The sequence below is a fragment of the Cucumis melo genome, chromosome 3 (genome assembly GCF_025177605.1).
Source record: "Cucumis melo cultivar AY chromosome 3, USDA_Cmelo_AY_1.0, whole genome shotgun sequence".
Classification (NCBI taxonomy): domain Eukaryota; kingdom Viridiplantae; phylum Streptophyta; class Magnoliopsida; order Cucurbitales; family Cucurbitaceae; genus Cucumis; species Cucumis melo.
Genome location: NC_066859.1, coordinates 16,726,245 through 16,748,758, shown reverse-complemented (window position 1 = coordinate 16,748,758; position 22,514 = coordinate 16,726,245).

The following is a 22,514-nucleotide window of genomic DNA, read 5'->3' as shown; positions in this document are numbered from 1 at the left end:
TTCATCTTAATCATTCTTTGCCTTTTTCATAATTTTTGACAACATTCGCTTTCATATCCATCATCTTCGATAACATTGTTTCTCTTCTTGTCATCTTGGACAATCAAGATCGTCTATATTGCTATGTTAATATCGTCTTAGTGATTTTGGTTTCCGTGAGTATTATAAATATTGTTTTTTCTTGGAACTATTTAGTTGATTATAGAATTCCGTTCAGAATTATATATTTCGGCGTCAAGATAGAATGTTTAGAATATGTCGGTATTACTGTAAGACATCCTGTATTTCGTTATGAAGATCGCTGAAGATTTTGATGACTATTTATGTCGATTTAAGAATTTATATTTGAGTATGAATGTCGTTTTTTTTTTGTACAAATTTAAAGTTTATTTTTCCGTTTTGAACTTTTAAGAATAACTATAAGAATTGTGTATTTCATTATGAAGATCAATAGTTTGAAGTTTTTCACAATAATTTTCATTGAATTACTTGATCGTTTACCTCTATCAACATCATCGTTTAGCAATATACAAACTATCGTTTTGCTATATTAACACAATTGTTCATCTTTATAAACACGAAAATTTTAAATATTTTGTATGATCAGCATCTTTAAACGATCGTTTATCAAAATCAATACGATGCTTTAAATGATCAGCGTCTTTAAACGATCGTTTAGTTTATTCTATACGATGATTTAATTTATTTTATATGATCGTCTATTGTTGTTAAACGATCGTTTAGTATTTATTAACTTCTTTGCACGATTGTTTATTTGTTTTTTGCATTGTGTTTATTTTTATTATTTAGTACATTTTATTCTCTTATTCTGTGATATATATTTATCTAAATACTTAATTATATTTTCTTTTTTTCCAGATTAGAATGTATATTCCTATTGTTGGTAGATATGCGAATCAGCTTTAATTCTTTGGTTGCTTTAACATGTGAACAACTTGAATTGGATGAATCAGTAGAATTATCTGTTTTACTTGATTTTGATAAAAGTAATGTTCAAACTGTGGTGCCAATAAAGAAGGACAATGATGTTGCTTGGTATTTAGCTTTTGCTAAAAATGCAACTAGTAGACATCAATAAGTTGCCCATGTAAGTGTTAATTGTTTGGGAATATCTTCTTCATCTAGTAGTGTACGGGAGAATGTTGATATGTCACTGAATATAGGTTTTTCTTCTTCTGTTTCAAATGATGAAGTTATAAGAGACCTCTTATTATTCTAATTTGAAGGAAAAAAGTTTATTTGAAAGTAAAGAAGTGCTTTCAAAGTGTTTTTGCATAATAGCAGTGAAGAACAACTTTCAATTTAGGACTACAGTATCAAATTTGAGGTCTCTTGAATTAAGATGTCTACAAGAAGGCTGCAAATGGTATGTAAGGGCATCTTGTTATAAGAAGAGTGATTTGTGGATGCTACAAAATTACAGTTCTGACCATGATTGTTCACTCAGTACTGCTCAAAGTTCTCACATGCAGGCTTTTTCAACAGTAATTGGCAATTGTTTGATAGATGATTTTAGATTCATGTCTACTGATCGTTTCATTCCTAAAGAGATTATGCATAAGGCTCGTACAAATCTTAGAGTTAATATATGTTACCAAAAAGTTTGAAGGGCGAAAGAACATATGGTAAAGATATTACATGGTGACACAATTGAATCATATTGTAACGCCCCAACAAATTAGATTTTCATTTTTTATTTTCTTAAGTGTAGTTAGTTGAACTTTGAATTTATTTGAGGAAACTTCACTGGTGATATTTTTTATTTGCATAATTAATTAAGTTGAGGACATAATTATTTTGATTTGGATAATAAAAAAATTGGTAGAGTTATATGTCGAAGATAAAGATATTTGGGTTGAGGAGAGAGAGAATTGAAATTTTGTTAAAGGTAATGGTGATATATTAATTGGAAAAAGAAAAAGAAAGAGAAGGGATTGATGTGATTGGTTGAAATTGAATTTTTAAAGGGGAGAATTGATGGGTTTAAATGAAGAGAGAGAATGGGTGGTTGTTATTTGGAGTAAATTGGGGAAAAAGATAAAAGAAGATAATAATAATTATATTATTTTTTTTTTTAATAAAAAGAGCATTGGAAAACGTAGAAGACTATTCATCATCTTCCCCAATTAAACCCTAATCCCAAACCCCTCAAGCCCTAGCCGCCACCGCCCTCCTCCAATCACTGTCGTCGACCGTCCGTCTGAAGCCACCGTGCTGTCGAACCGTCTTCGAAGCCAATCGTACGTTCGTCGGAAGTCAGCCGCAAGCAAACTGAGCCGATCCACCACAAGCCGCTTCGCGTAGCCGCCGTTCTCCGCTACTTCTGTCAGCTGCCGTTACGAGCCTCACCCAGCCGTGATCGTCCGTCGAAACCGAGCGCCGGTCATCGAAGTTGCGAAGCCGAGCCACGTCTCTTCGCCCGCGTGCACTCGTAAGCCACGTCGCTCCACGCCTCGACCCGCAAGTCGTGTCGCTTCACGCCCGTGCGCCCGCTCTGACCCACCAGACGCGTCCGCGCGCGCCCGTTCCGTGCCTCAAGTCGCGTCTACGCCGTATTCGTGAGCCAAAATCCTTCCAGTCGAGCTGCCAGTTATTTTCGCCCCTCCAACCGAGCCAGCTGAGCCACCAAGCTTCCTTTTAACCCTGTTTTAACCCACATTTTTCGATAAGCCTCGGTAGGTTGATTTTGATTTTAACCTATCCAATTAAGGTTATTTTGACCCTAACTAAATTGGTTGCTGGATTAAATTGACTTAGTTAATTTGAAACCGAGCTGGGAACTTGTCCAACTAAGTCCAAACCGAGCCCGAACTTGATCTTGGGTAAGTCGCTTCAAGTGAGTTTTTAGACCAATTTCCCTTGAGGGTAAATTACTAAATTGTGGATTCCTGATCCTTTAGGACTTTCGTCGCTTGGGGGAGCGTGTTGTTACTGCTAGAACTTGTTGAGTAATCTCCAGGTAAGATATTCTCCTACTAGACCTTCGTTTTACATTAAGAGACCGCATGTTTGAATTTATGGTTACGTATGGACGGTATGTAAGTACCTAACTTAAGATTGTAGAGAGAGAGAGAGAGAGACGGATTTTGACATTGTGCCTGCTGATTGACCTTATGGTTAGCATGAATAGTATGTTGATGCTACCATCTTCGTTCTAGAGACATGGTGGTAGTTGGAGATGACTGATATGATATGTTAGGATTGATACATTATGGTTGACATGTTATAGCATGAATTAACGTAATTATGATATGTATGATAAGTTATGATGTGATTGATGAGATGTGTGCTTGCAAGGTGTAGGGTGTATGTTAGCTTCTTATTAGAGTCGTACCCATATGGGTGTCCTTTGGGATCACCACTATTATGACACAGACATGATAGAGAGACCCGATGGGGTCACTCACACATATGACTGCGTAGTCTGACGAGATTACCAGTCTGACATTGACATTGACATAGACATGACATGAGTGATCCGACGGGACCGCTCACAGTCTGAGCGTCTTAGGTATTCCCTTGGGAATTACTAGAGACCAGCTTGTCCCTACGGAGGCATAGATTGCACGTGTTCGGGGACGTGCCAGTTAAGGGGTACCACTTTTCAGGGCTCTAATAGGGAGTTAACAGACATCTAGTGGGACTAGTAGGGGGTCCCTTACTGAGTATTTTATACTCACTCTTTTCATGTCTCATTTTTCAGGTAGAGGCAAGGGTAAGGGCAAGGACAAGCTGGCGGGCGACCAGAAGTGACCGTGGCGAGCCATAGGGATTTCTGCTTCCGCTTTACACCCCGTTTTAACTTTTAGTACTTCAGTTTTTATTATTCTTTATTTACTATTTCGTTTCTTTAAAAGTAGATAGGCCCGAGTAGGATTTTAATATTTGTTTACATTTCGCACATTACCCTGATTTGGTTTTTGAATAAATAAAATTTTGAGGTTTTGTTCGTTTTAGCCAAACTTTATAACTTTAATTATGTTATTTACATTTAGTAATGACTTCGACTTAGTATAAGGAGTTGGGTCGTTACACATATGATATGCATTGATTCCAAGATTCTTTGATAAATTGGTTGAATCTGACCCAGGTATGATCAGTTTTGTATATCAAATTTAAATTCATTTGCAGATAGATGTGGATAGACTAATATCACAGTCTATCTAGATAGACCAATATTAGCATCTTTCATATTCTTTCTGTTCTTTTTTGTTTGTGCTAATAGAAATGTGTTTGTAATTATTATAGGTACATGCACTGCTTTAGAAATGGATGATAGGGGTCATTTCAAGTTTTGCTTTATGGCTTTTGGTGCATCAATTGAGGGGTGAAAATATTGTAGACCGGACATTTTTGAAGTGTAAGTTTGGTGGCATCCTATTAACAGCCTCATCACAAGTTGGTAACAATAAAATCTTCCCTCTTGCTTTTGCCATTGTAGATTCTGAAAATGATGTATCGTGAACATGGTTTTTTAAGAAGATATGAGGTATTTTTTCAGAGTGTGCTAATTTAGTCATTGTTTCTGATAGGCATCTTAGCATCCCCAAAGGAGTTTTAAAAGTGTTTCCTGATGTTAAGTATTATGTGTGCACAAAACATCTTTTAAGTAACTTAAAACTCCATTTTAAGGATTCACTATTTGATAAATATTTTTTTAGTTGTGCTTATGCCTACACTGTTGAAGAATTTGAGTACTACATGAGATGCATGGAGTATGTTTGTCCAAATATCTAAGATTATCTTAGTAGTGTTGGTTTTGAGAAGTGGTCTCGAGAATTTTAACGTAGACGAAGGTATCGAATGATGACATCAAATTGTGCAAAAAGTGTAAATTCAGTGTTTAAAGATCTTAGAGAACTACCTATGGCTACGATGCTTTGTTCAATTAGGGATGTATTGCAAAAGTGATTTTATGAACGAAGTAAAGCTACTTCTACAATGAAGAGTCATTTGACTTCTTGGGTCGATAACGTTCTGCATTTAGAACATGAAAAGTCGAGAAGATTATTGGTAAGATTTTATTTTATCTCGAACAATTAGAGATAGATTGCTATATTTGTCTATCCAATAGATAAAGATATCAATTTATCTATTCCTATCTCATATAGGAACTGAAAGATTGATATCTATATATATCTGATGTATACAGAGATTAAAATCTATTTTTTATTATTTTATTAATTATCCTTATTTTTGTTATGTATTAGGTTAATCCAATAAGTACGATTGAATACCAAGTAACGGATGGAAATCAACAGTTTATTGTAAAGTTAAACGTGAGATGTTGTAGTTGCCGAGTATGGAGTGTTGAAGAAATTCCTTGTGCACATGCTCTTGTTGTTCTACAAATGCTTAATTTAGATACCTATTCTTATGTATCTGAGTTTTATTTTAGAGAAACACTATCAGGAACATACAATGGTTGTATTCAAACTGTTGGATCTCATTTTGATTGGAGAGTAGTAGATTCTGTCATGAAAATATTACCTCCAGTCTTTAAACGACAGGCTGGAAGACCAAGAAAACAAAGAATTCCATCTGTTGGCAAATTTAGTAGTTCAACCAGATGTTCCAATTGCAATCGTAAAGGACATAATAATAGAACTTGTAAGAAAGGTTTGAACAATTAATGAAAATACAAACTCTCTCGCTTTCATTATTGTGTATACACGTTTGATATTAAAGTTGATGGAGAGTTAATATCGTTTAGACATTAATGTGATACATATAAGCGATCGCTTAATATTCTTCATATGTATGTTTAGGAAATCGGTTTGACTTAAGTGCATGGTGGTCTATGATATTTTACATGATCGTTTAGAGTAATCGGAAAATTTGGGATCATTTAGATATTAGTGTGGTAGATATAAATGATCGCTTAATATTGTTTATGTGTATTAAGAAGATCGTTTAGACTTTACTAAATGATTGCTTAAAGATATATGCTCGATCTTTTACATTAGTGTGATACACATAAACGATCGCTTAATATTCTTCACATGTACGTTTAGAAAATCGGTTTGACTTAAATGTACATGATCGTTTAGATTAATAGAAAAACTTGCGATCGTTTAAATATTAATGTGGTATATATAAATGATCACTTAATATTGTTTATGTGTATTAACAAATATCGTTTAGACTTTACTAAACAATCGCTTAAAGATATATGCACGATATTTTACATTAGTGTGATACATATAAACAATCGCTTAATATTCTTCACATGTATGTTTAGGAAATCAGTTTGACTTAAGTGCATGGTAGTCCATGATATTTTACATGATTGTTTAAATTAATCGAAAAATTCATGATCGTTTAGATATTAATGTGGTAAAAATAAACGATCGCTTAATATTGTTTATGTGTATTAAGAAGATAGTTTAGACTTTATTAAACGATTGCTTAAAGATATATGCACGATCTTTTATACATTTCTCTACACGAATGTTTTTATATCTTTATACAATTGTTTTGTGATATCTATCTAAACGAATACAAACATTCAGTCAAAAGTTGATTAAAATTAAAAAGTAAAAACTGGACATGTATATGAACCAAATATACATTTTTTACCAAAAGAATTTATTTGCCTAAAGTTCTAGTACATACTGTTGTCTAAACAGTTTCATGTTATCCACAATTAGGTAGGCATTTGTTACAAGGCATTCAATAAATTTCTCACAAAAAATCCCACAATCTAATGAATGGCCTTTTTGTAATGTGGTATTCGATCTCACTATTGGCCAAGGGCTATTGTAACGACCCAACTGTCCAGACTAAGCTGAGGTCACTACTCAGTACTAAGACTCGACCACAAAACACAAAAACTCATAAAGGACCGGTTACGATTCATTAAAAACGTTAGAAATATTACAAAAGCAGTTTCGGGCCCTAGTTTAAATCACAGTCACGAGAGTTTCAAATACAATACTCAAGTCATCAAACTCAAAATCACAAAACCAAATATTCTAACAAAATATATCAGCGGAAGCATAAAGAAAACCAGACGCGTCCATATGGCCTTCACGCATCCTTCCTGCCTCTCGTCGGTCTGCCCCTCGCTGTGCCCTTACCTGAAAAGTTAAAGAAGAGAAAGGGTGAGTATAAATATACCCAGTAAGGGACCCACTACTGGGCCCGTTAGGGAACAACAGTTAACTTCCTATGTAGGGGTACCCTATGTAAACAGTCTAGTGGTTCCGTACAACGCACACATCAGTCTCGTGATCCCGAAGGATGCACGTATCAGTCTAGTGACCCCGAAGGATACACCTATCAGTCTAGTGATATCGAAGGATGCACATATCAGTCTAGTGATCCCGAAGGATGCACATATCAGTCTAGTGATCCCGAAGGATGCACGTATCAATCCAGTGATCCCGAAGGATACACCTATCCGTAAGGTACACTACCCCATAGATGAAGCTAACCGTTACCCCTCAGTCCATACTACACCGTCTACAACAGTCACACTTTGACAACATTCATATTACAAATTCGCCATAGGATTTGCCAGCCAGATAGTATAGGTTTAAACAACTACATCCTCAGTTGCTATATGCGTTTCCAATTTACACATCCTTTGTGATATTCCTTAGATCCAGTCAACTAGTCAAATCGGAATCGGACTCATAGTCCTTCCACGACAACACTCCATGATCAACATCCAGACAATAGACTACCACACACCTAACCTTAAGATTGTAAAGTCCGTCAGCATACAATTCCAGTCCACAACGTAGCCCATTAACATAACTACAATATACAGAACATCCGGGCATCGGTGTCTATCCGTAAACAACTCCTTACACCCGATGGCACACAAGCTACAACTAGCGGTCACGTTACCTTTACATCAGACAAGAGCATAGCAGCGATACTTAATAGTCAAACATGCATTAATTCATTCAGTACACTTACTAACGTGTAATCCCCTGTGGATTACTACGTTTCCAACCTCGATCCGAGGTCCAGTAGTAGGAAATCCCTTACCTGATACTTGGTTATGCCCCTCGATCGAGTCCACGCTCAACAGATTCATCTAAACGAAAACACAAGGGTTTAAACGATGACACCAGCAAAAGTCACCTTTTTAAATCATTCGAAACAACAACGTCGACTTACCCGAGTAAAGGGAGCTATTTCCCAAATGAACTTGCCGTGGGACCCAAGAACTTGAGCGTCAAACCCCTATTACCTTCAAGGAACGAAAGATAGGACCCCGTCTTACTCCAATATTTAAACTCGAAACGGTCATGGCAACATTGGGCAAATTACCAAAATGATCCTTACCGAAGACTCACCGTGACCGAAAGTGGAAGGAGAAAAAATATGGCTTAAGTGGCTCGGCTTGGCTTGGCTCACCCTCGGCTCGGCTCGGCTCGCGGCTTGCGGCTCATGGCTTAACTCGGCTTGACTCGGCTCGCGGCTCGGCTCGCGACTCGGCTCGGCCTTTGGCTTGACTCGGCTCGTGGCTCGGCTCGCGGCTCGGCTCAACTCGGATTTGCGGCTTGAATCGCGGGTCGGACTGGAAGCGGGTCTCAGGTCGGATCGCAAGATGGGAAATCCGCGACTGTTGGGGGTTCGCCGTCGGCTGCTCGGCGAACGACGCGGCGGAAGGCGGCTGGACGTCGGCAGATGCGGTCGGACGAAGGACGCACGGCGGCATCCGGTTATGTGAGACCGAGAGGGAGGTTGGGAAAAGACGGGACCGCGGCGGACGAACGGTGAAGCTGTGAACCGACGGAAATGGAGACGGGGACAGAGGACGGTGACAGCGGACGGAGACAGAGATGGGACGACGAAGGGACGCGAGCAGAAGAGAGAAAGCTGGAGAGACGGCGGCGGCGTTCGCGAGCGAAAGACGATGAAGAAGAAGAAGAAATGGATGAAGGGAGGCGCAGAGGAAGATGTCGGCGGGGGGGGGGGGGGGGGGGGGGGTGGAACGCGCGCGAGCTTAGGGTTGTGTTTTAAAAAAATCTTATTATATATATATATTAAATATTAATAATAATAATAATAATAAATAATAATAATATTAATATTAAATAATGATAATAATAATAATAAATAATAATAATAATATTATTAATATTAATAATATTAATATTAAATAATAGTAATAATGACAATAATAAATTATAATAATAATAATAAATAATAATAATAATATAATTAATATCATATTATTATTATAGCAATTTACAAAATATTAAATTTAAAGAAAATCGTATCCCCACAAAATGATAAAATTTACCTCGAAAATTCGGGGCGTTATAGCTATATTGAAATGTTTTGAATGCTCATGTATTCTAATTGCAATTGCCAGTGAGGGGATGCATTGTACAGGTATTTCAAGAGCTTCATCAACAAGTTTTTTTTTCAACATATTTTGACATTGAGTCAAACACATAGATCTTGCATTTCTTCATATCAGTTTCAACAGCTAACCAGTGTTTTTTTATGTTGATGCAGCCAATCACGTAGTTGACATCTCCTCACCCTTCTTTATCTTGGAAATCACCAATAGTTGAATTAAAATAGTAATCTAAATCTAGATTTGTCCATAGTGCTAAGTGTGTTGTTGTATCTCTCCATTCAGCTTCTTTATTGTCTGTTGTCAGCACATGATTATCAAAAAGTCACTACCTAACTATTCAGTGTTGTTTATTGATTCCAATCTTAAACAACAAGTAAAAAATTTAATCAAAATATAATTATGCAGTTTAACTTCTATAGAAAAAAATTAAAGAATAACAACTTACCAAAAACACCGAATCTAGTACCCTAAAAGTTTACTTGCAAAATTGCTTGATATGCAACATTTTTTTCTGCAAGTGGTACAATAACAAATTCATGGTCTACAAAAAAAATCAAATGATCGTTTAGTGAATAAAAGCGATAGTTTAAGCCATCATTAGCAAATACAAGTGATCGTTTACAACATTCTTTTCCTTCCTAAGAGATTGTGTATTATATATAAACGATCGTTTGGTTAGATAAAGTATATTGTACTCAATCGTGTAGTTTTATATATAAAATGAAATTTGGAAAGAGTACTTATGTCTCCGAGTATCCATGTGTTTTCTTCAAGCTTTTTGAAGAATTCCTCCTTTCTGGTTGTGGACACTACTATCCTCTCTTCATGAGTTGTTTTTTAAATCTATTCTAAGATAAGTATGTCTTCCACAATTTTGGATCCACTGGCCACATGGGATCATATCTATCTACACCTCGCCATTTGACATATGGGACATGTATTATAGGTTGTAATATGACCTTAGTAGATGTTATGGGTGGATAACTTGTTGATCTTGATCGGCATCTTTTTATCTGCTATTTTACATAGTTTCCTTCTTTTCATTGGTTTTTTGTTGTTTATTTATTTCCTATAATGCACAATGTTAACTAAGGAAAAAATAAAAAACAATAATAATTGATGCAAAGTACTTCAGAGTTCTTTTATATACATACCAATATAGATTCTAAACCAATTGTAGAACTTTATTTCTCTGTTACTGGTTCATTTTCAGCCAAAGTAACTGCTTCATCATTTTTCTGAATCTCAACCTGTTGTTTTGGTCTTTCCTGTAATGTATGATATTAGACAAGTAACAAACTCTTAATTTAAAGGACTACACAATTGTTGTGTATACATACCAATTGAGATTCTATTTTTTCAGTTGAAGTAGATTGTTGCACATTTCTAATTATTAGAATTTGATCCTCTGTTACTTGTTCATAAACCAAAGTAACTGATTGATCATTTTTTTGTATTTCCTACAATGCATAATATTAGATAAGAAATAAACTTTTAATTCAAAGGACTACACAGTTGTTGTGTATACATTGTTGGGTTTTATGTCCAAAAACTCGTAGATAGTAAATATAATCAATTGACCGTCATTAATAAAGTGTTTTATTATTATAATTTCAATAAATGTTATTGATTATATTATTAGTTTTGTCTTAATAACCTAAATCCAATAAACTAACATCCTAAGTTGTTTGATGAGTCTTGAACAGTATGTAAAGACGTACGGTGTAACGCCCCGAAGCTCGAGGTAAAAATTTTAGCATTTTAAGTGAATTTTAATAATATAATATTAATTATATTATTAGTATTGGGTATTATTGTCATTTCAATTTTAATGTTAATATTTTTCCTTTTACTATTTACTTAATATAAATATTAATATTATTATTTAATATTATTATAACTAATTAGTATTAATGTTTTATTATAAATTATTATTTTTTTTTAATATATATTATTATTTATTTTATAATTATTTAATATTAATATTTTAATATTAATTATATTTATTTTGTTTTAATATATATATATATATATAATAAAATAATAATTTTTTTTTAAAAGGGAAACCCTAAGGCGCGAAGGCCCCCCCTCTCTTTTCCGTTCATTCTCTCCTTCGCTGTGTTCGCGCCGCCACCATCTCCGTTCCTCCTTCTCCTTCTTCTTCATCTCTTCTCCATCCGACAACGCCACCACTGTAGCCAAAGCCACTGACCCGGCTGCGCCAGTTACTCATGCGGATCTAGCTGCCATGGAGCAGAGGTTTAGAGATTTGATTATGCAGATGCGGGAGCAGCAGCAGCCTGCCCCGCCAGCTCCAACACCAGCTCCTGCTCAAGCTCAGGCTCCAGTACCAGTTGCGCCCCAGGTTGTGCCGGATCAGTTGTCAGCAGAGGCTAAGCACCTAAGGGATTTCAGGAAGTATAATCCCACAACATTCGATGGGTCTTTGGAGGACCCCACCAGGGCTCAGCTGTGGTTATCGTCTTTGGAGACCATATTCCGATACATGAAGTGCCCTGCCGGCCGCCTCTGTCCCAACCGCAGGTGGTATCCCCTCCTTTCAGTGTCGTGCCTCGTGCGTCGTCTGCAAATCGCCGCCGCCCTCGTTCGCCGGAAGATAATAAACCAACCGTGGCTGCTCGATCTCATCCAACCCGACCCGAGAACCCATTTCGAGCCGAGCCGCGAGCTACCCGAGCCGAAAACCAAACCAACCCAAGCCGCGAGCCGCGAGCCGAGCCGAGTAGCGATCCGAGCCAAGCCGCGAGCCGAGCCGAGTAGCGATTCGAGCTGAGCCGCGAGCCGCGAGCCGAGCCGAGGACCGAGCCGCGAGCCGAGCCGCGAGTCGAGTTGAGTCGAAGCCGAGCCGAGCTGAGCCGAGGACCGAGCCGTGAGCCGAGCTGCGAGCCGAGTTGAGTCGAAGCCGAGCCGAGCCGAGCCGAAGCCGAGCCGAGCCGAGCCGAGCCGAACCGAACGCCTTCAAGCCAAGCCGAGCTCCTTGTTTCACTGACCCACCTAAGCCTCCCTTCCTTCACTCCGGGCCACGGTGAGTCTTCGGTAAGGATTGTTTTCGATGAATTCCCTAATGTTGCTACATCCGATTCGAGTTTGAATATTGGAATAAGATATGGCCCTACTTTTCTCCCTTGAAGGTAGTAAGGAGTTGACGCTTAAGTTCTCGGGTCCCGCGGCAGGCTTGTTTGGAGATAGCTTTCCTTTCCTTGGGTAAGTCAACGGGTGTCGCTTCGGACCTTTTAAAACGACTTCTACTAGAGTCATCAACTAAAACCTTTGTGTTTTCGTTTAGGTTGATCCGTTGAGCGTGGATTCGATCGAGGAGCATAACCGAGTATCAGGTAAGGGTTTTCCTACTACTGGACCTCGGATCGAGGCTGGAAACGTAGTAATCCACAGGGGATTACACGTTAGTGACTGTACTGAATAACTGTATGTGTGTTGACTGTTAAGCACTGTTATTATATTTTGTCTGATGTAAAGGTACTGTGACTGCTAATTGTAGACTGGGATTTTATGTTGATGGACCTTGAAGTTACAGTTCAGTATGTAGTAATCATTGGTCTGGATGTTGATCATGGAGTTTGGACGAGGAAGGACAGTGAGTCCGGTTTTGGTTGGTTAGTTGATTGGGTCTAGGGTTTTCCCTAATGGTGTGCAAATTGGTGACGCGTATAGCAACTGAGGGTGTAGTTGTTTAAACCTATACTATCTGACTGACAAAGCCTATGGCGGAACTGTAATATGAATGTCGTTGGGGTGTGACTGTTGTAGACGGTTTAGTATGGACTGAGGGGTAACGGTTAGCTTCATCTATGGGGTAGTGTGCCTTACGGATATGTGCATCCTTCGGGAGCACTAGACTGATATGTGCATCCTTCGGGAGCACTAGACTGATGTGTGCATCCTTCGGGAGCACTAGACTGATATGTGCATCCTTCGGGAGCACTAGACTGATGTGTGCATCCTTCGGGAGCACTAGACTGATGTGTGCATCCTTCGGGAGCACTAGACTGATCTGTGCATCCTTCGGGAGCACTAGACTGATGGGTGCATCCTGCGGGAGCACTAGACTGATGTGTGCATCCTTCGGGAGCACTAGACTGATGTGTGCATCCTTCGGGAGCACTAGACTGATATGTGCGTTCTACGAAACCACTAGACTGTTATGTAGGGTACCCCCGAATAGGAAGTTAACTGTTGTCCCCTAACGGGCCCAGTAGTGGGTCCCTTACTGGGTATGTTTATACTCACCCTTTTCTCTTCTTTAACTTTTCAGGTAAGGGCACAGCGAGGGGCAGACCGACGAGAGGCAGGAAGGATGCGTGAAGGCCATATGGACGCGTCTGGTTTTCTTATTGCTTCCGCTGATGTTTTTTTGTTAGAATATGTGGTTTTGTGATTTTGAGTTGATGACCTGAGTTTTTTATTTGAAACTTTTGTGACTGTGATTTAAAATAGGGCCCGATACTGTTTTTTTTGTAATATTTCTAACGTTTTAAGAAATCGTAACCGGTCCGTTATGAATTTTATGTTGTGTGGTCGAGTTTTGGTATTGAGTAGTGACCTCAGCTTAGTCCGGAAAGTTGGGTCGTTACATACGGGGATCAATGTTCAAGATCAACTTAAAAGGTCTATAGTATAGGGTTAAAGTTGGGTACCTTATCCTGTTAACACTATGGATACGACTCACTTTGTATTTGATACAAACACATTGATCCAATGTGTTCATGTATGCGACATGCGAGTGAGGGTATCCTATGCAATGAGTTTGCATAAGACTGGACCACGAAATAGTAATCACTAGATGTAACTCCATTAACTAGTTGGATTTCTATTTCATTAGGATGATCTAGGTGACTTAGTCTTAATCCTGAGTGTATTATGAACTCCTATTTGCGAGGGATTGTCCTTTGATTTGTACGGGTGAGAGTGGCCAAATTTTCGACTCAATATGCTTATCATTTTGGGAACAAGACCGAGTGAGGAGCTGGGAACATAATCACACAAGATGAAATTCACTCCTTCCCACCTTTAAGGTAAGTAGATAAGTGTTCCCTTAAATGGTGTCTCCGGGACTTGAACAAAGGGTTCTACCCTCTCTATGACACGAGAAGGGTTTTTGTTTAGTGGTTAGACGATAAACATGTTGTTCATTAGAGGAGCACTGGTATTTAAGGACTAGAGGTAACCCAGGGGTAAAACGATAATTTGACCCAACTGGTGTTACGAACACTTGTGAAGGACTAACTTACTGGTATTGGTCTATATCTGTGGACACAGAAATATATCTACAGTGAGAAGAGTTCAGTTGTGAGTCTTTAGTGGAGTGTTCACACAGTTAACGAATATTGATTAATGTAGTTAATGAATTTAGCTAATTAATCTCATATCGTTGTAGCTTCTGATCTGTAGGTCCATTAGGTCCCCTTCCTAACTCATAAAGAGTAATCAGATTTATTTATATTGGTTGAAATTTGAAATGTTCAAATTTACTTTGGGAATTAATATAATGTATATTGATACATTATAATATAAAGTTTATATTTTAATTAGACTTTATTATATAAATTTAATTTTGGATATGATTCAAAATTAAATTACGAGAGAATAAAATATTTGAATAAGTTCAAATATTAGTTTAATTTGAATTAGATTCATATTAAAACTATAAAAGTTAAAATTTAATGTGTATATGATACATATTAAAACTATAGGTTATGTGAGAAATTTATATTTGAATATGATTCAAATTATGGATTAAATTAAATATAAGATATTTAATTTACCAATTAATTAATAGTTTAGTTTAATTTGATTTAATTAAATTAAAACTATAGGTTATGCGAGAGATATTCATTTAAATATGATTTAAATGAAAATATTAATTAAATATGATTTAATTAATTATTACATTAATTAATTAATTAAATTAAATTAATTATTTAATTAAACTAATTATTTAGTTTAATATATATTAATTTAATAATTATTATTAAGTTAATAGGGAACGTGGGTAGTTTTCCCACGTTCCCATTTATTATCTCACACTTCCCACTTCTTCCGTCCGAAGAAGTGGGAATACTTTGTGTAACAAAAATAGGGGTTAGTTCTGCAAAGAAGTTCTGCGAAGAAGATTGCTCTCCCATTTCTCTCATAACAAATTTTCTCCAACAGAAAAATTTCCTTATTCCAATTTTGGTTCCCACAAACCATCTCAATCAGAGAATAGGAAGGTTTCCAAGTGGTGGTGCCCCAAAATTTGGTGATTGGTAGATTCAGAGTCGTCAACGAGCGTAAGTTTTTTCTTCTCTGTATTTTTCTTCAAAGCATGTTTAACCATAAAAAAAAATTGTTTTTCTAACTTTTGTAAATGTATTGGTATTTTTAAGGTTCCAATTAAAATTGAGTTTCTGTAATTCTTCCGTTGTAAAGGGTTTTCATCCCTTCATACATATCAATTGACATTCTATATTTCCAATTGAAATTGCTGGTGGCACTTCGTGAATTTGTAAAATTTTATCCAATGGAGCCATTACAAGTTGTTTGAGAGTACTTGATTATGGTAGTATCTCACAAAGTGGAAGAGGTTGGCTCATAAGTGGAGGGGTAGTAATCATTTCTGGCAAGTCTTTTTCTTTCTGACTTTGAGCATTTATATTATCCGATAAATCTCTTATAGTCAATAACACGTCTGCATCCCTACCGTTTATGCTAATATCACTACCTGATTTCTCTTGATGTTCAAGTAAAGTTGTTTTTTGTTCCCTAAACAAAATGAGAAAAGAATGAAAATAAGAAAAAAAAATACAATTGATACTTATTTAGAATGTAAGCAATTTTCAAAAATATAAAGCAGTAAACAATGAATAAAATGTTAACCTTTGGGTTTCCACGTTAAGTTCTTCAGTATGTTGTTCTTCAACATATGCTTGGTCATTACTGATCATATCTTGATTTTAATTTTGATTCTAATAAATAAATAAAATTAAAAAAACCGATGGTTAAACGATAGTGTTTATAAAAGTAAACGATGATGTATTCTATCTAAACGATCGTGTAACTGTGATAAACAATCATTGAAATTTGATAGCCAATCAGATATTTTAGTTAAACGGTCATTTATTTAAACAACTGATAAACGAAATACTTTCTGAAAACTAAAATTAAATAAAAATAAAAATAAAATTAAACGATCGTGTATATAAAAGTAAACGATGATGTATCTTATCTAAACGATCGTGTAATTGTGATAAATGATCGTTGAAATTTGATAGGCGATCGGATATTTTAAACAATTGATAAACAAAATACTTTCTGAAAACAAAATTTACCTGGACCAATGTCTCCAACATCTGCTTCATTTCAGACAACTCCAATGACTGCTTTCTAATTGCATCATCCATCCTACAGACTATAAAAGTAAGTATGGATAAATTCTTACGAACTTGTTTTATGTCCTTTTTCAGTTTTTTGTAGGATTGTGAATGACTTTGTTGTTCTTTGTCATTGGACTTCTTTGATCTGCAACTTTCTTGTTGGTTATTGGATGCATTTCAGACTGGTCAGCCATTGTTTGTCTTTGTTTCCTTCGTGGTGACAGTTGTGGAGATGAGGCTGATTGCTCCAATGATTGATTGTTCATTGCATCATCAGGAGTATTGGTATCACTATTGTTAATATCTGGCATGGATTCATCATCCTCCATTTCCATGTTATCATCCCCTCAAATTCGACTTTTCATAAAAGCTTTCTCTTAGATTGATAGCTTCAGTTTAGGTTTAACAATAGTTTTCAATATTACAATCAAAGAATTGTTAATACGTTGTATATCAAACTAAGCTACTAAATGATCGTTTATAAAATAATATGATACTCGATATGGTATTCAATATAAACGATATTGCATTAAGCTAAATGATCATATTTGTTAAAATGTAAACGATCGTGCAATTATTCTAAACGATAGTACAATTGTTTTAAACGATCGCTGACAAGTTATACTTACATTTTTGTTGTCGAATATATTCTTCTACAATATTTTGTAAGATGGAGCTTATGTACATTTCCATCTTAATATTCTAGGGATTGATCCCTTACTGTTTTTTGTGGCCAGATGCTCACTTGTAGTTGAAAGTATTTCATAAGCCCACACCTAAAACATTTAAACAAAACTTTGATATTTAGTTTGTATTTAATTAAAGTGTATAAACAAATAAAAATCACCTGAACAGCAAGTACGTAGCCTTTGACGTTGTAGTATGCCACTGCTTTGAACTTTTTGCCTTCTTTAACTCGTATGCTTCTTTATTTCGTTATAAAATTGTCTTCAAACTATTAAGCAAACGAGTGTAGAAGAAAGTTGACCAATCAAAGTTCTTAAAAACTTCTTCATCATCAACTCTTCCGAAAATATCTATATCAAACTGCATTTTCTTATCCTTCCCGACCATCACAGTTTAAATAAAAACGGCTAAGGCAACCTTCACAACATCATCATCATTCGTAAACTCAAAATTCTTGAAAATTTCCTCAACTTCCAAGCATGTTATTATTTTCTTGTTTTCTGATCCGAATAGAAGGCATTGTAGGCGCTTATTATCATAATCTTTCTCAAATATTACATTGGTTAGCCATAACCCAGTTATGATGTTGAATTCATTATGGGTGAAACGAACATTTTTCCCTAAAACAGAAAAACAGATTCCATATGCGTTGGCTTCTTCAGGTATCTGCCTTAGCAAGAAATGATGGATCAACTGGCCGTTGAAGACCATGTTGACATTCAGTAATAGACCAAAAATTGTTTTGTCGAACATCTACACCTTTTCCTTGGTCAGTTTATCCTTAATAAGACTGTCAATCTTGTGCACTTGGCATGAGATAGTGGCAGAAAAGTATTTGTCGCTACGTACAGTCATCCTGAAAATAATGATCATAATATATTTTGGTTATGTGCACGATCGTTTATAAAACACTAAACCATAAACCCTAAAATTAAATTATCGTTTACTTGATGTAACAAATCATTTAATCCAAACAGAAAGACATTTGTAATATAATTAATCGGCAAGTAATGATAAATTGAAACATTTAACAATCTCTAGAATAAAAGTTCAAACAAATCTGAAACGCTTGAGAATAAGAATTTAACAACAGAATGATAGTTTTCTAGACAAAAGTCAAAACGTTTGAAATATAAAGAAGATGAAACGTAACATTATAGTATCAAAAGTTTAGCAACATATATTTTAATGTTGAAAAGAAGAATGGACTAAGAGAAAAATGGAATAGGACATCTTTAAGATGAAAAGCTAAGTGATCAGTGCGTTTGTGTATTGCAAAGTGACGGAAAACGAAGAAGGCGATATATGTATATTATTGATTTTTACCAAAGAGACAATATTGTAAATTCGCATGCCTTTTTTAAAATTTCAAATCACATTCCTTACTGTTTAATATATATATATAAAAGATCGTTTTGACTTAATTAAAAGATCATGGTAATAAATGTAATTGATCCCTTTATACGTTTTACAAGATAGTGTAGGATATAAAGAGTAAAATGGAATACCGATTTCTCAAATATAAAATAAAGAAATTTTCAAAAGTTAAATTTAAAGATTTGAAGCTTTACAAACACTATAAATTATCTCTAAAATATTGAGAAATTTGTAGGTCGAAGGATGGAGCAGAATCAATGTATTCTTGAGTTGACATTCTTTTTTCGTTTTTCTTGCTGTTTTCTTATGGTGTTGAGATTGGTTGTCTCCATATCAATTTTGAAACTTTTGTCTTTTTTTTGCTGAGGACCATTATTTTCCTTTTGCTTTTCTTTAATTTCTCTTTTGTTTCCTTTTGTTTCCACTTCTTGTGGTGCATGCTCTTGACTGCTATCAGTGTCAATTTTTTCCTTAGTTTCATTATTATCAACCTTATCCTCTTCAATCAACTTTTCTTTTCCTTTTGCTGTATCTTTTGTATTTTCTTCCCCTTGTTTTTCTATTTTTTCTTCTTCAATGATTACAATATTTCCCAATTGAATCTGACCTCGTTTTGTTTTGTCTTCTCGCCTTTTATTTTCGACTTCTTTTTCTTTTTTTCCATCTTCAAATTTAATTATCTGAATGTAAAAAGAGAATCTGCTGTCAAAATGATTGTGCAAGAAAATGTAGACAGTTGTGCAATATAAAGATCGTTTAAATATGTATATACGATTGTGTAAAATACATAAACGATCGTATAACATATATACATGATCATGAAACCAGTTGAGTAGAAAAGAATTAAAATATATGTAAGCTAAATGAACATTCGTGTAAAATATATAAATGATCGTTTAATATAGACAAACGATCATTTAATATAAATAAACGATCGTGAAACCAGTTGTATATTAAACAAATTAAAACCTATGTGAATACGTATATTTTTTGTGTTCCTAAATGAATAAACCAGTTGTTCTTTTCGTCTTCTTCATCTATCTACAAGCACATAAAGTAAGAATGTTCAGAGACATCATGATGAAAACACATCCAAATAGATAAATTATATCTGTCTATATGATATAAATTATATTTATTGTTTGGAAAAGAATTAAACCTGCGACAATATTTGTGTTTGAGTGTTTCTAAATTTGTAGTTGCTATTGTTTCCAAACTACTTTATGTTTCCAACAAAACGACAGTTTTCTATAAAGAAAAAGAAACAACATAATCGTGTTTTATTTGGAAATTAAGGAACATTGAACAAAACAAAGGAGTACATAATGTATAAGGCACTAACCGTAGGACAATGTGTTGTTGCATACTTCACCATTGTATTAACTTTTTCATCTTCACCAAGAAGATTAAGGCTACAAGTAGGTGGTCTATTTTTCTCCACGACTTTTGTATATGCAATTTCTTTCTCATTTTGTTGTTGTTGACGTTTGGCTAATGGTGGTGGAACATTCAAGTTTCTCATAACCAATGTCAACATGCTTTTTATTTCTTTTATTTCGTGTTTTAATAATATTTGTTATGTTTCTATTTTTTCTTGATTTTTTTATGATTTCTCTTATTTCATTTAAGATTTTATTTGTTTCATTGTTTATTCAATTTCTTACTTTTTTTTTCCTGTTGCTCTACTTTTTCTTTTCTTTCCTGCTTCTTAATATTTTTAAAATATCTAAAAATTGTTTGAAACTCTTCTTTTGATGAGTCTAGAGGTGTCATGGAGAACTACAAATAAAATGATATTAGATTATTAGTGAAAATGTAGCAAAGGTATTGATAAACAGTGATAGATTTATATCATCATCTATTCAAGATAGACATGGATAGAAATCTTTCATTGCCTATCTAGATATACATAAAGCATGCTCTAAATTTACTTACGTTTTTAGATTAAAAAATGTTGATGTTTAGAGTTTTCTAGTCACTTGTTTCCAAACATTCCCATATTACAATTGGTGACCCTTCAATTTCAAGCTTTCTTCCAAACCTAACATCTAAATTGGAAAGTCTTGGTATTTTCTCAAAGGCCCAATAGACTAAAGCTAGAGGAAACCCTTGAAGGTATATAGCCTCCTTATCACTGTAGGATGCTTTTTTCAAGAACTGATATGTTAGGATATATGATAACCTCCCCATGGATAGTCTTTGAAGATTTCTTCATTATCCAATATGTTTAGATGTAGGAGATTTATGTGGTTGTGTTGCTACTTGAGAATTAAAAATGCTTCAAAGACATAGAGGTTAACTAGTTTTTCTTTCAATGAGTCTTCCTCGTTGCACAACGCTTTGAAAGTTCTTTCTATATCTCTTCTTGTTATAAAGTCATCATGACGAAAAAGGGCATTTTTCAGACCATTTTCTTTTCTTTCTCCTAGATTTAAATCAGGAAATTTATGACCTTTTAGTCCAGTCACAAAACAAAATTCTTTCAGCTCAATTCTGCTATATGTTCATTGAAGTTGAAAGCAAGGACATTGGTTTTTTTTTTTTTTGTATGACATTGTTTTCTTAATAAAAAATTCAGGAATTGTGTTGGTATTTTGGTCATTTTAATGTTAAGGAAATGACCAAAAGAATTGTTTGTCAAAACTCGAGAAAAAATTCTTTGGTCTATTTTTTACTTGATTTGATTTAATGTTTCTAAACTGTAGTATACAATAATTCTAAGGTTTTTTTAATGTTTCTAAACTGTAGTATACAATAATTCTAAGGTTTTTTTTTTAATGTTTCTAAATTGTAGTATACAATAATTCTAAGGTTTTTTTTTTATTAATCTTCCATAATAATGTCATTTGGATAGTGTTTCACCTATTGAATGATATAATAAATAGTATGTTTCAAACAAGGGTAAATTTTAACAAATTTACAAATACAGAGCGCAATAAAGAAAAAGATACACAAATATACAATGCTATACGGACAAATATTCACATTATAGTTTGTTACCTTTATTCATTTTTCTTTCTTCTGTTTTTGCTTTACACTTTATTGATTTGCTACATGATACTTGTTGATTCTTGCTTACCATCTATTTTTAAAAAAGAAGACTAATATAAATTATTCAATTAAATATATACAATTAGTATAGAAATAGACATTTTTGTATGTGGGATAGATCGTGATAGATATAGATTGATCGAAATGGATATAGATTCAAACCTCTTTGCATGCGATATAGATCGTGGTAGATATATATAGATGATGGAGATAGATCGAAGTGAATATATATTCAGACCTCTTTGCATGCAAGTTAGATCGTCGATCACGACAGTTCTATTGAAATAGTTACCATGATATAAACGATTGACGAGGAAGACGATGAACGAAAAAGTCTAAGCAAGTTCCTTCACCTTTTTATAGTCCTTTCATTTTGATGGCATTTTTGTAATTACGAGTTATTTGAATTTCTGTAAATGTTCGTTTATACTTATATAAACGATCGTTGAAACTTCTCCACATGATCGTATATACTTCAACTTTTTTCTCATCTTTTACTGTTTATTACCTTATCGTTTATATATATGGTAATGTACAGAATCGTGTATGATGATCGTTTATATTTTCAAATATGATCAGACGCACATATGAAATAATCGTTAAAGATAATTTGCACGATCATTTATATCTAAAGTATTTTGTTATCGTTTTACGTTTAT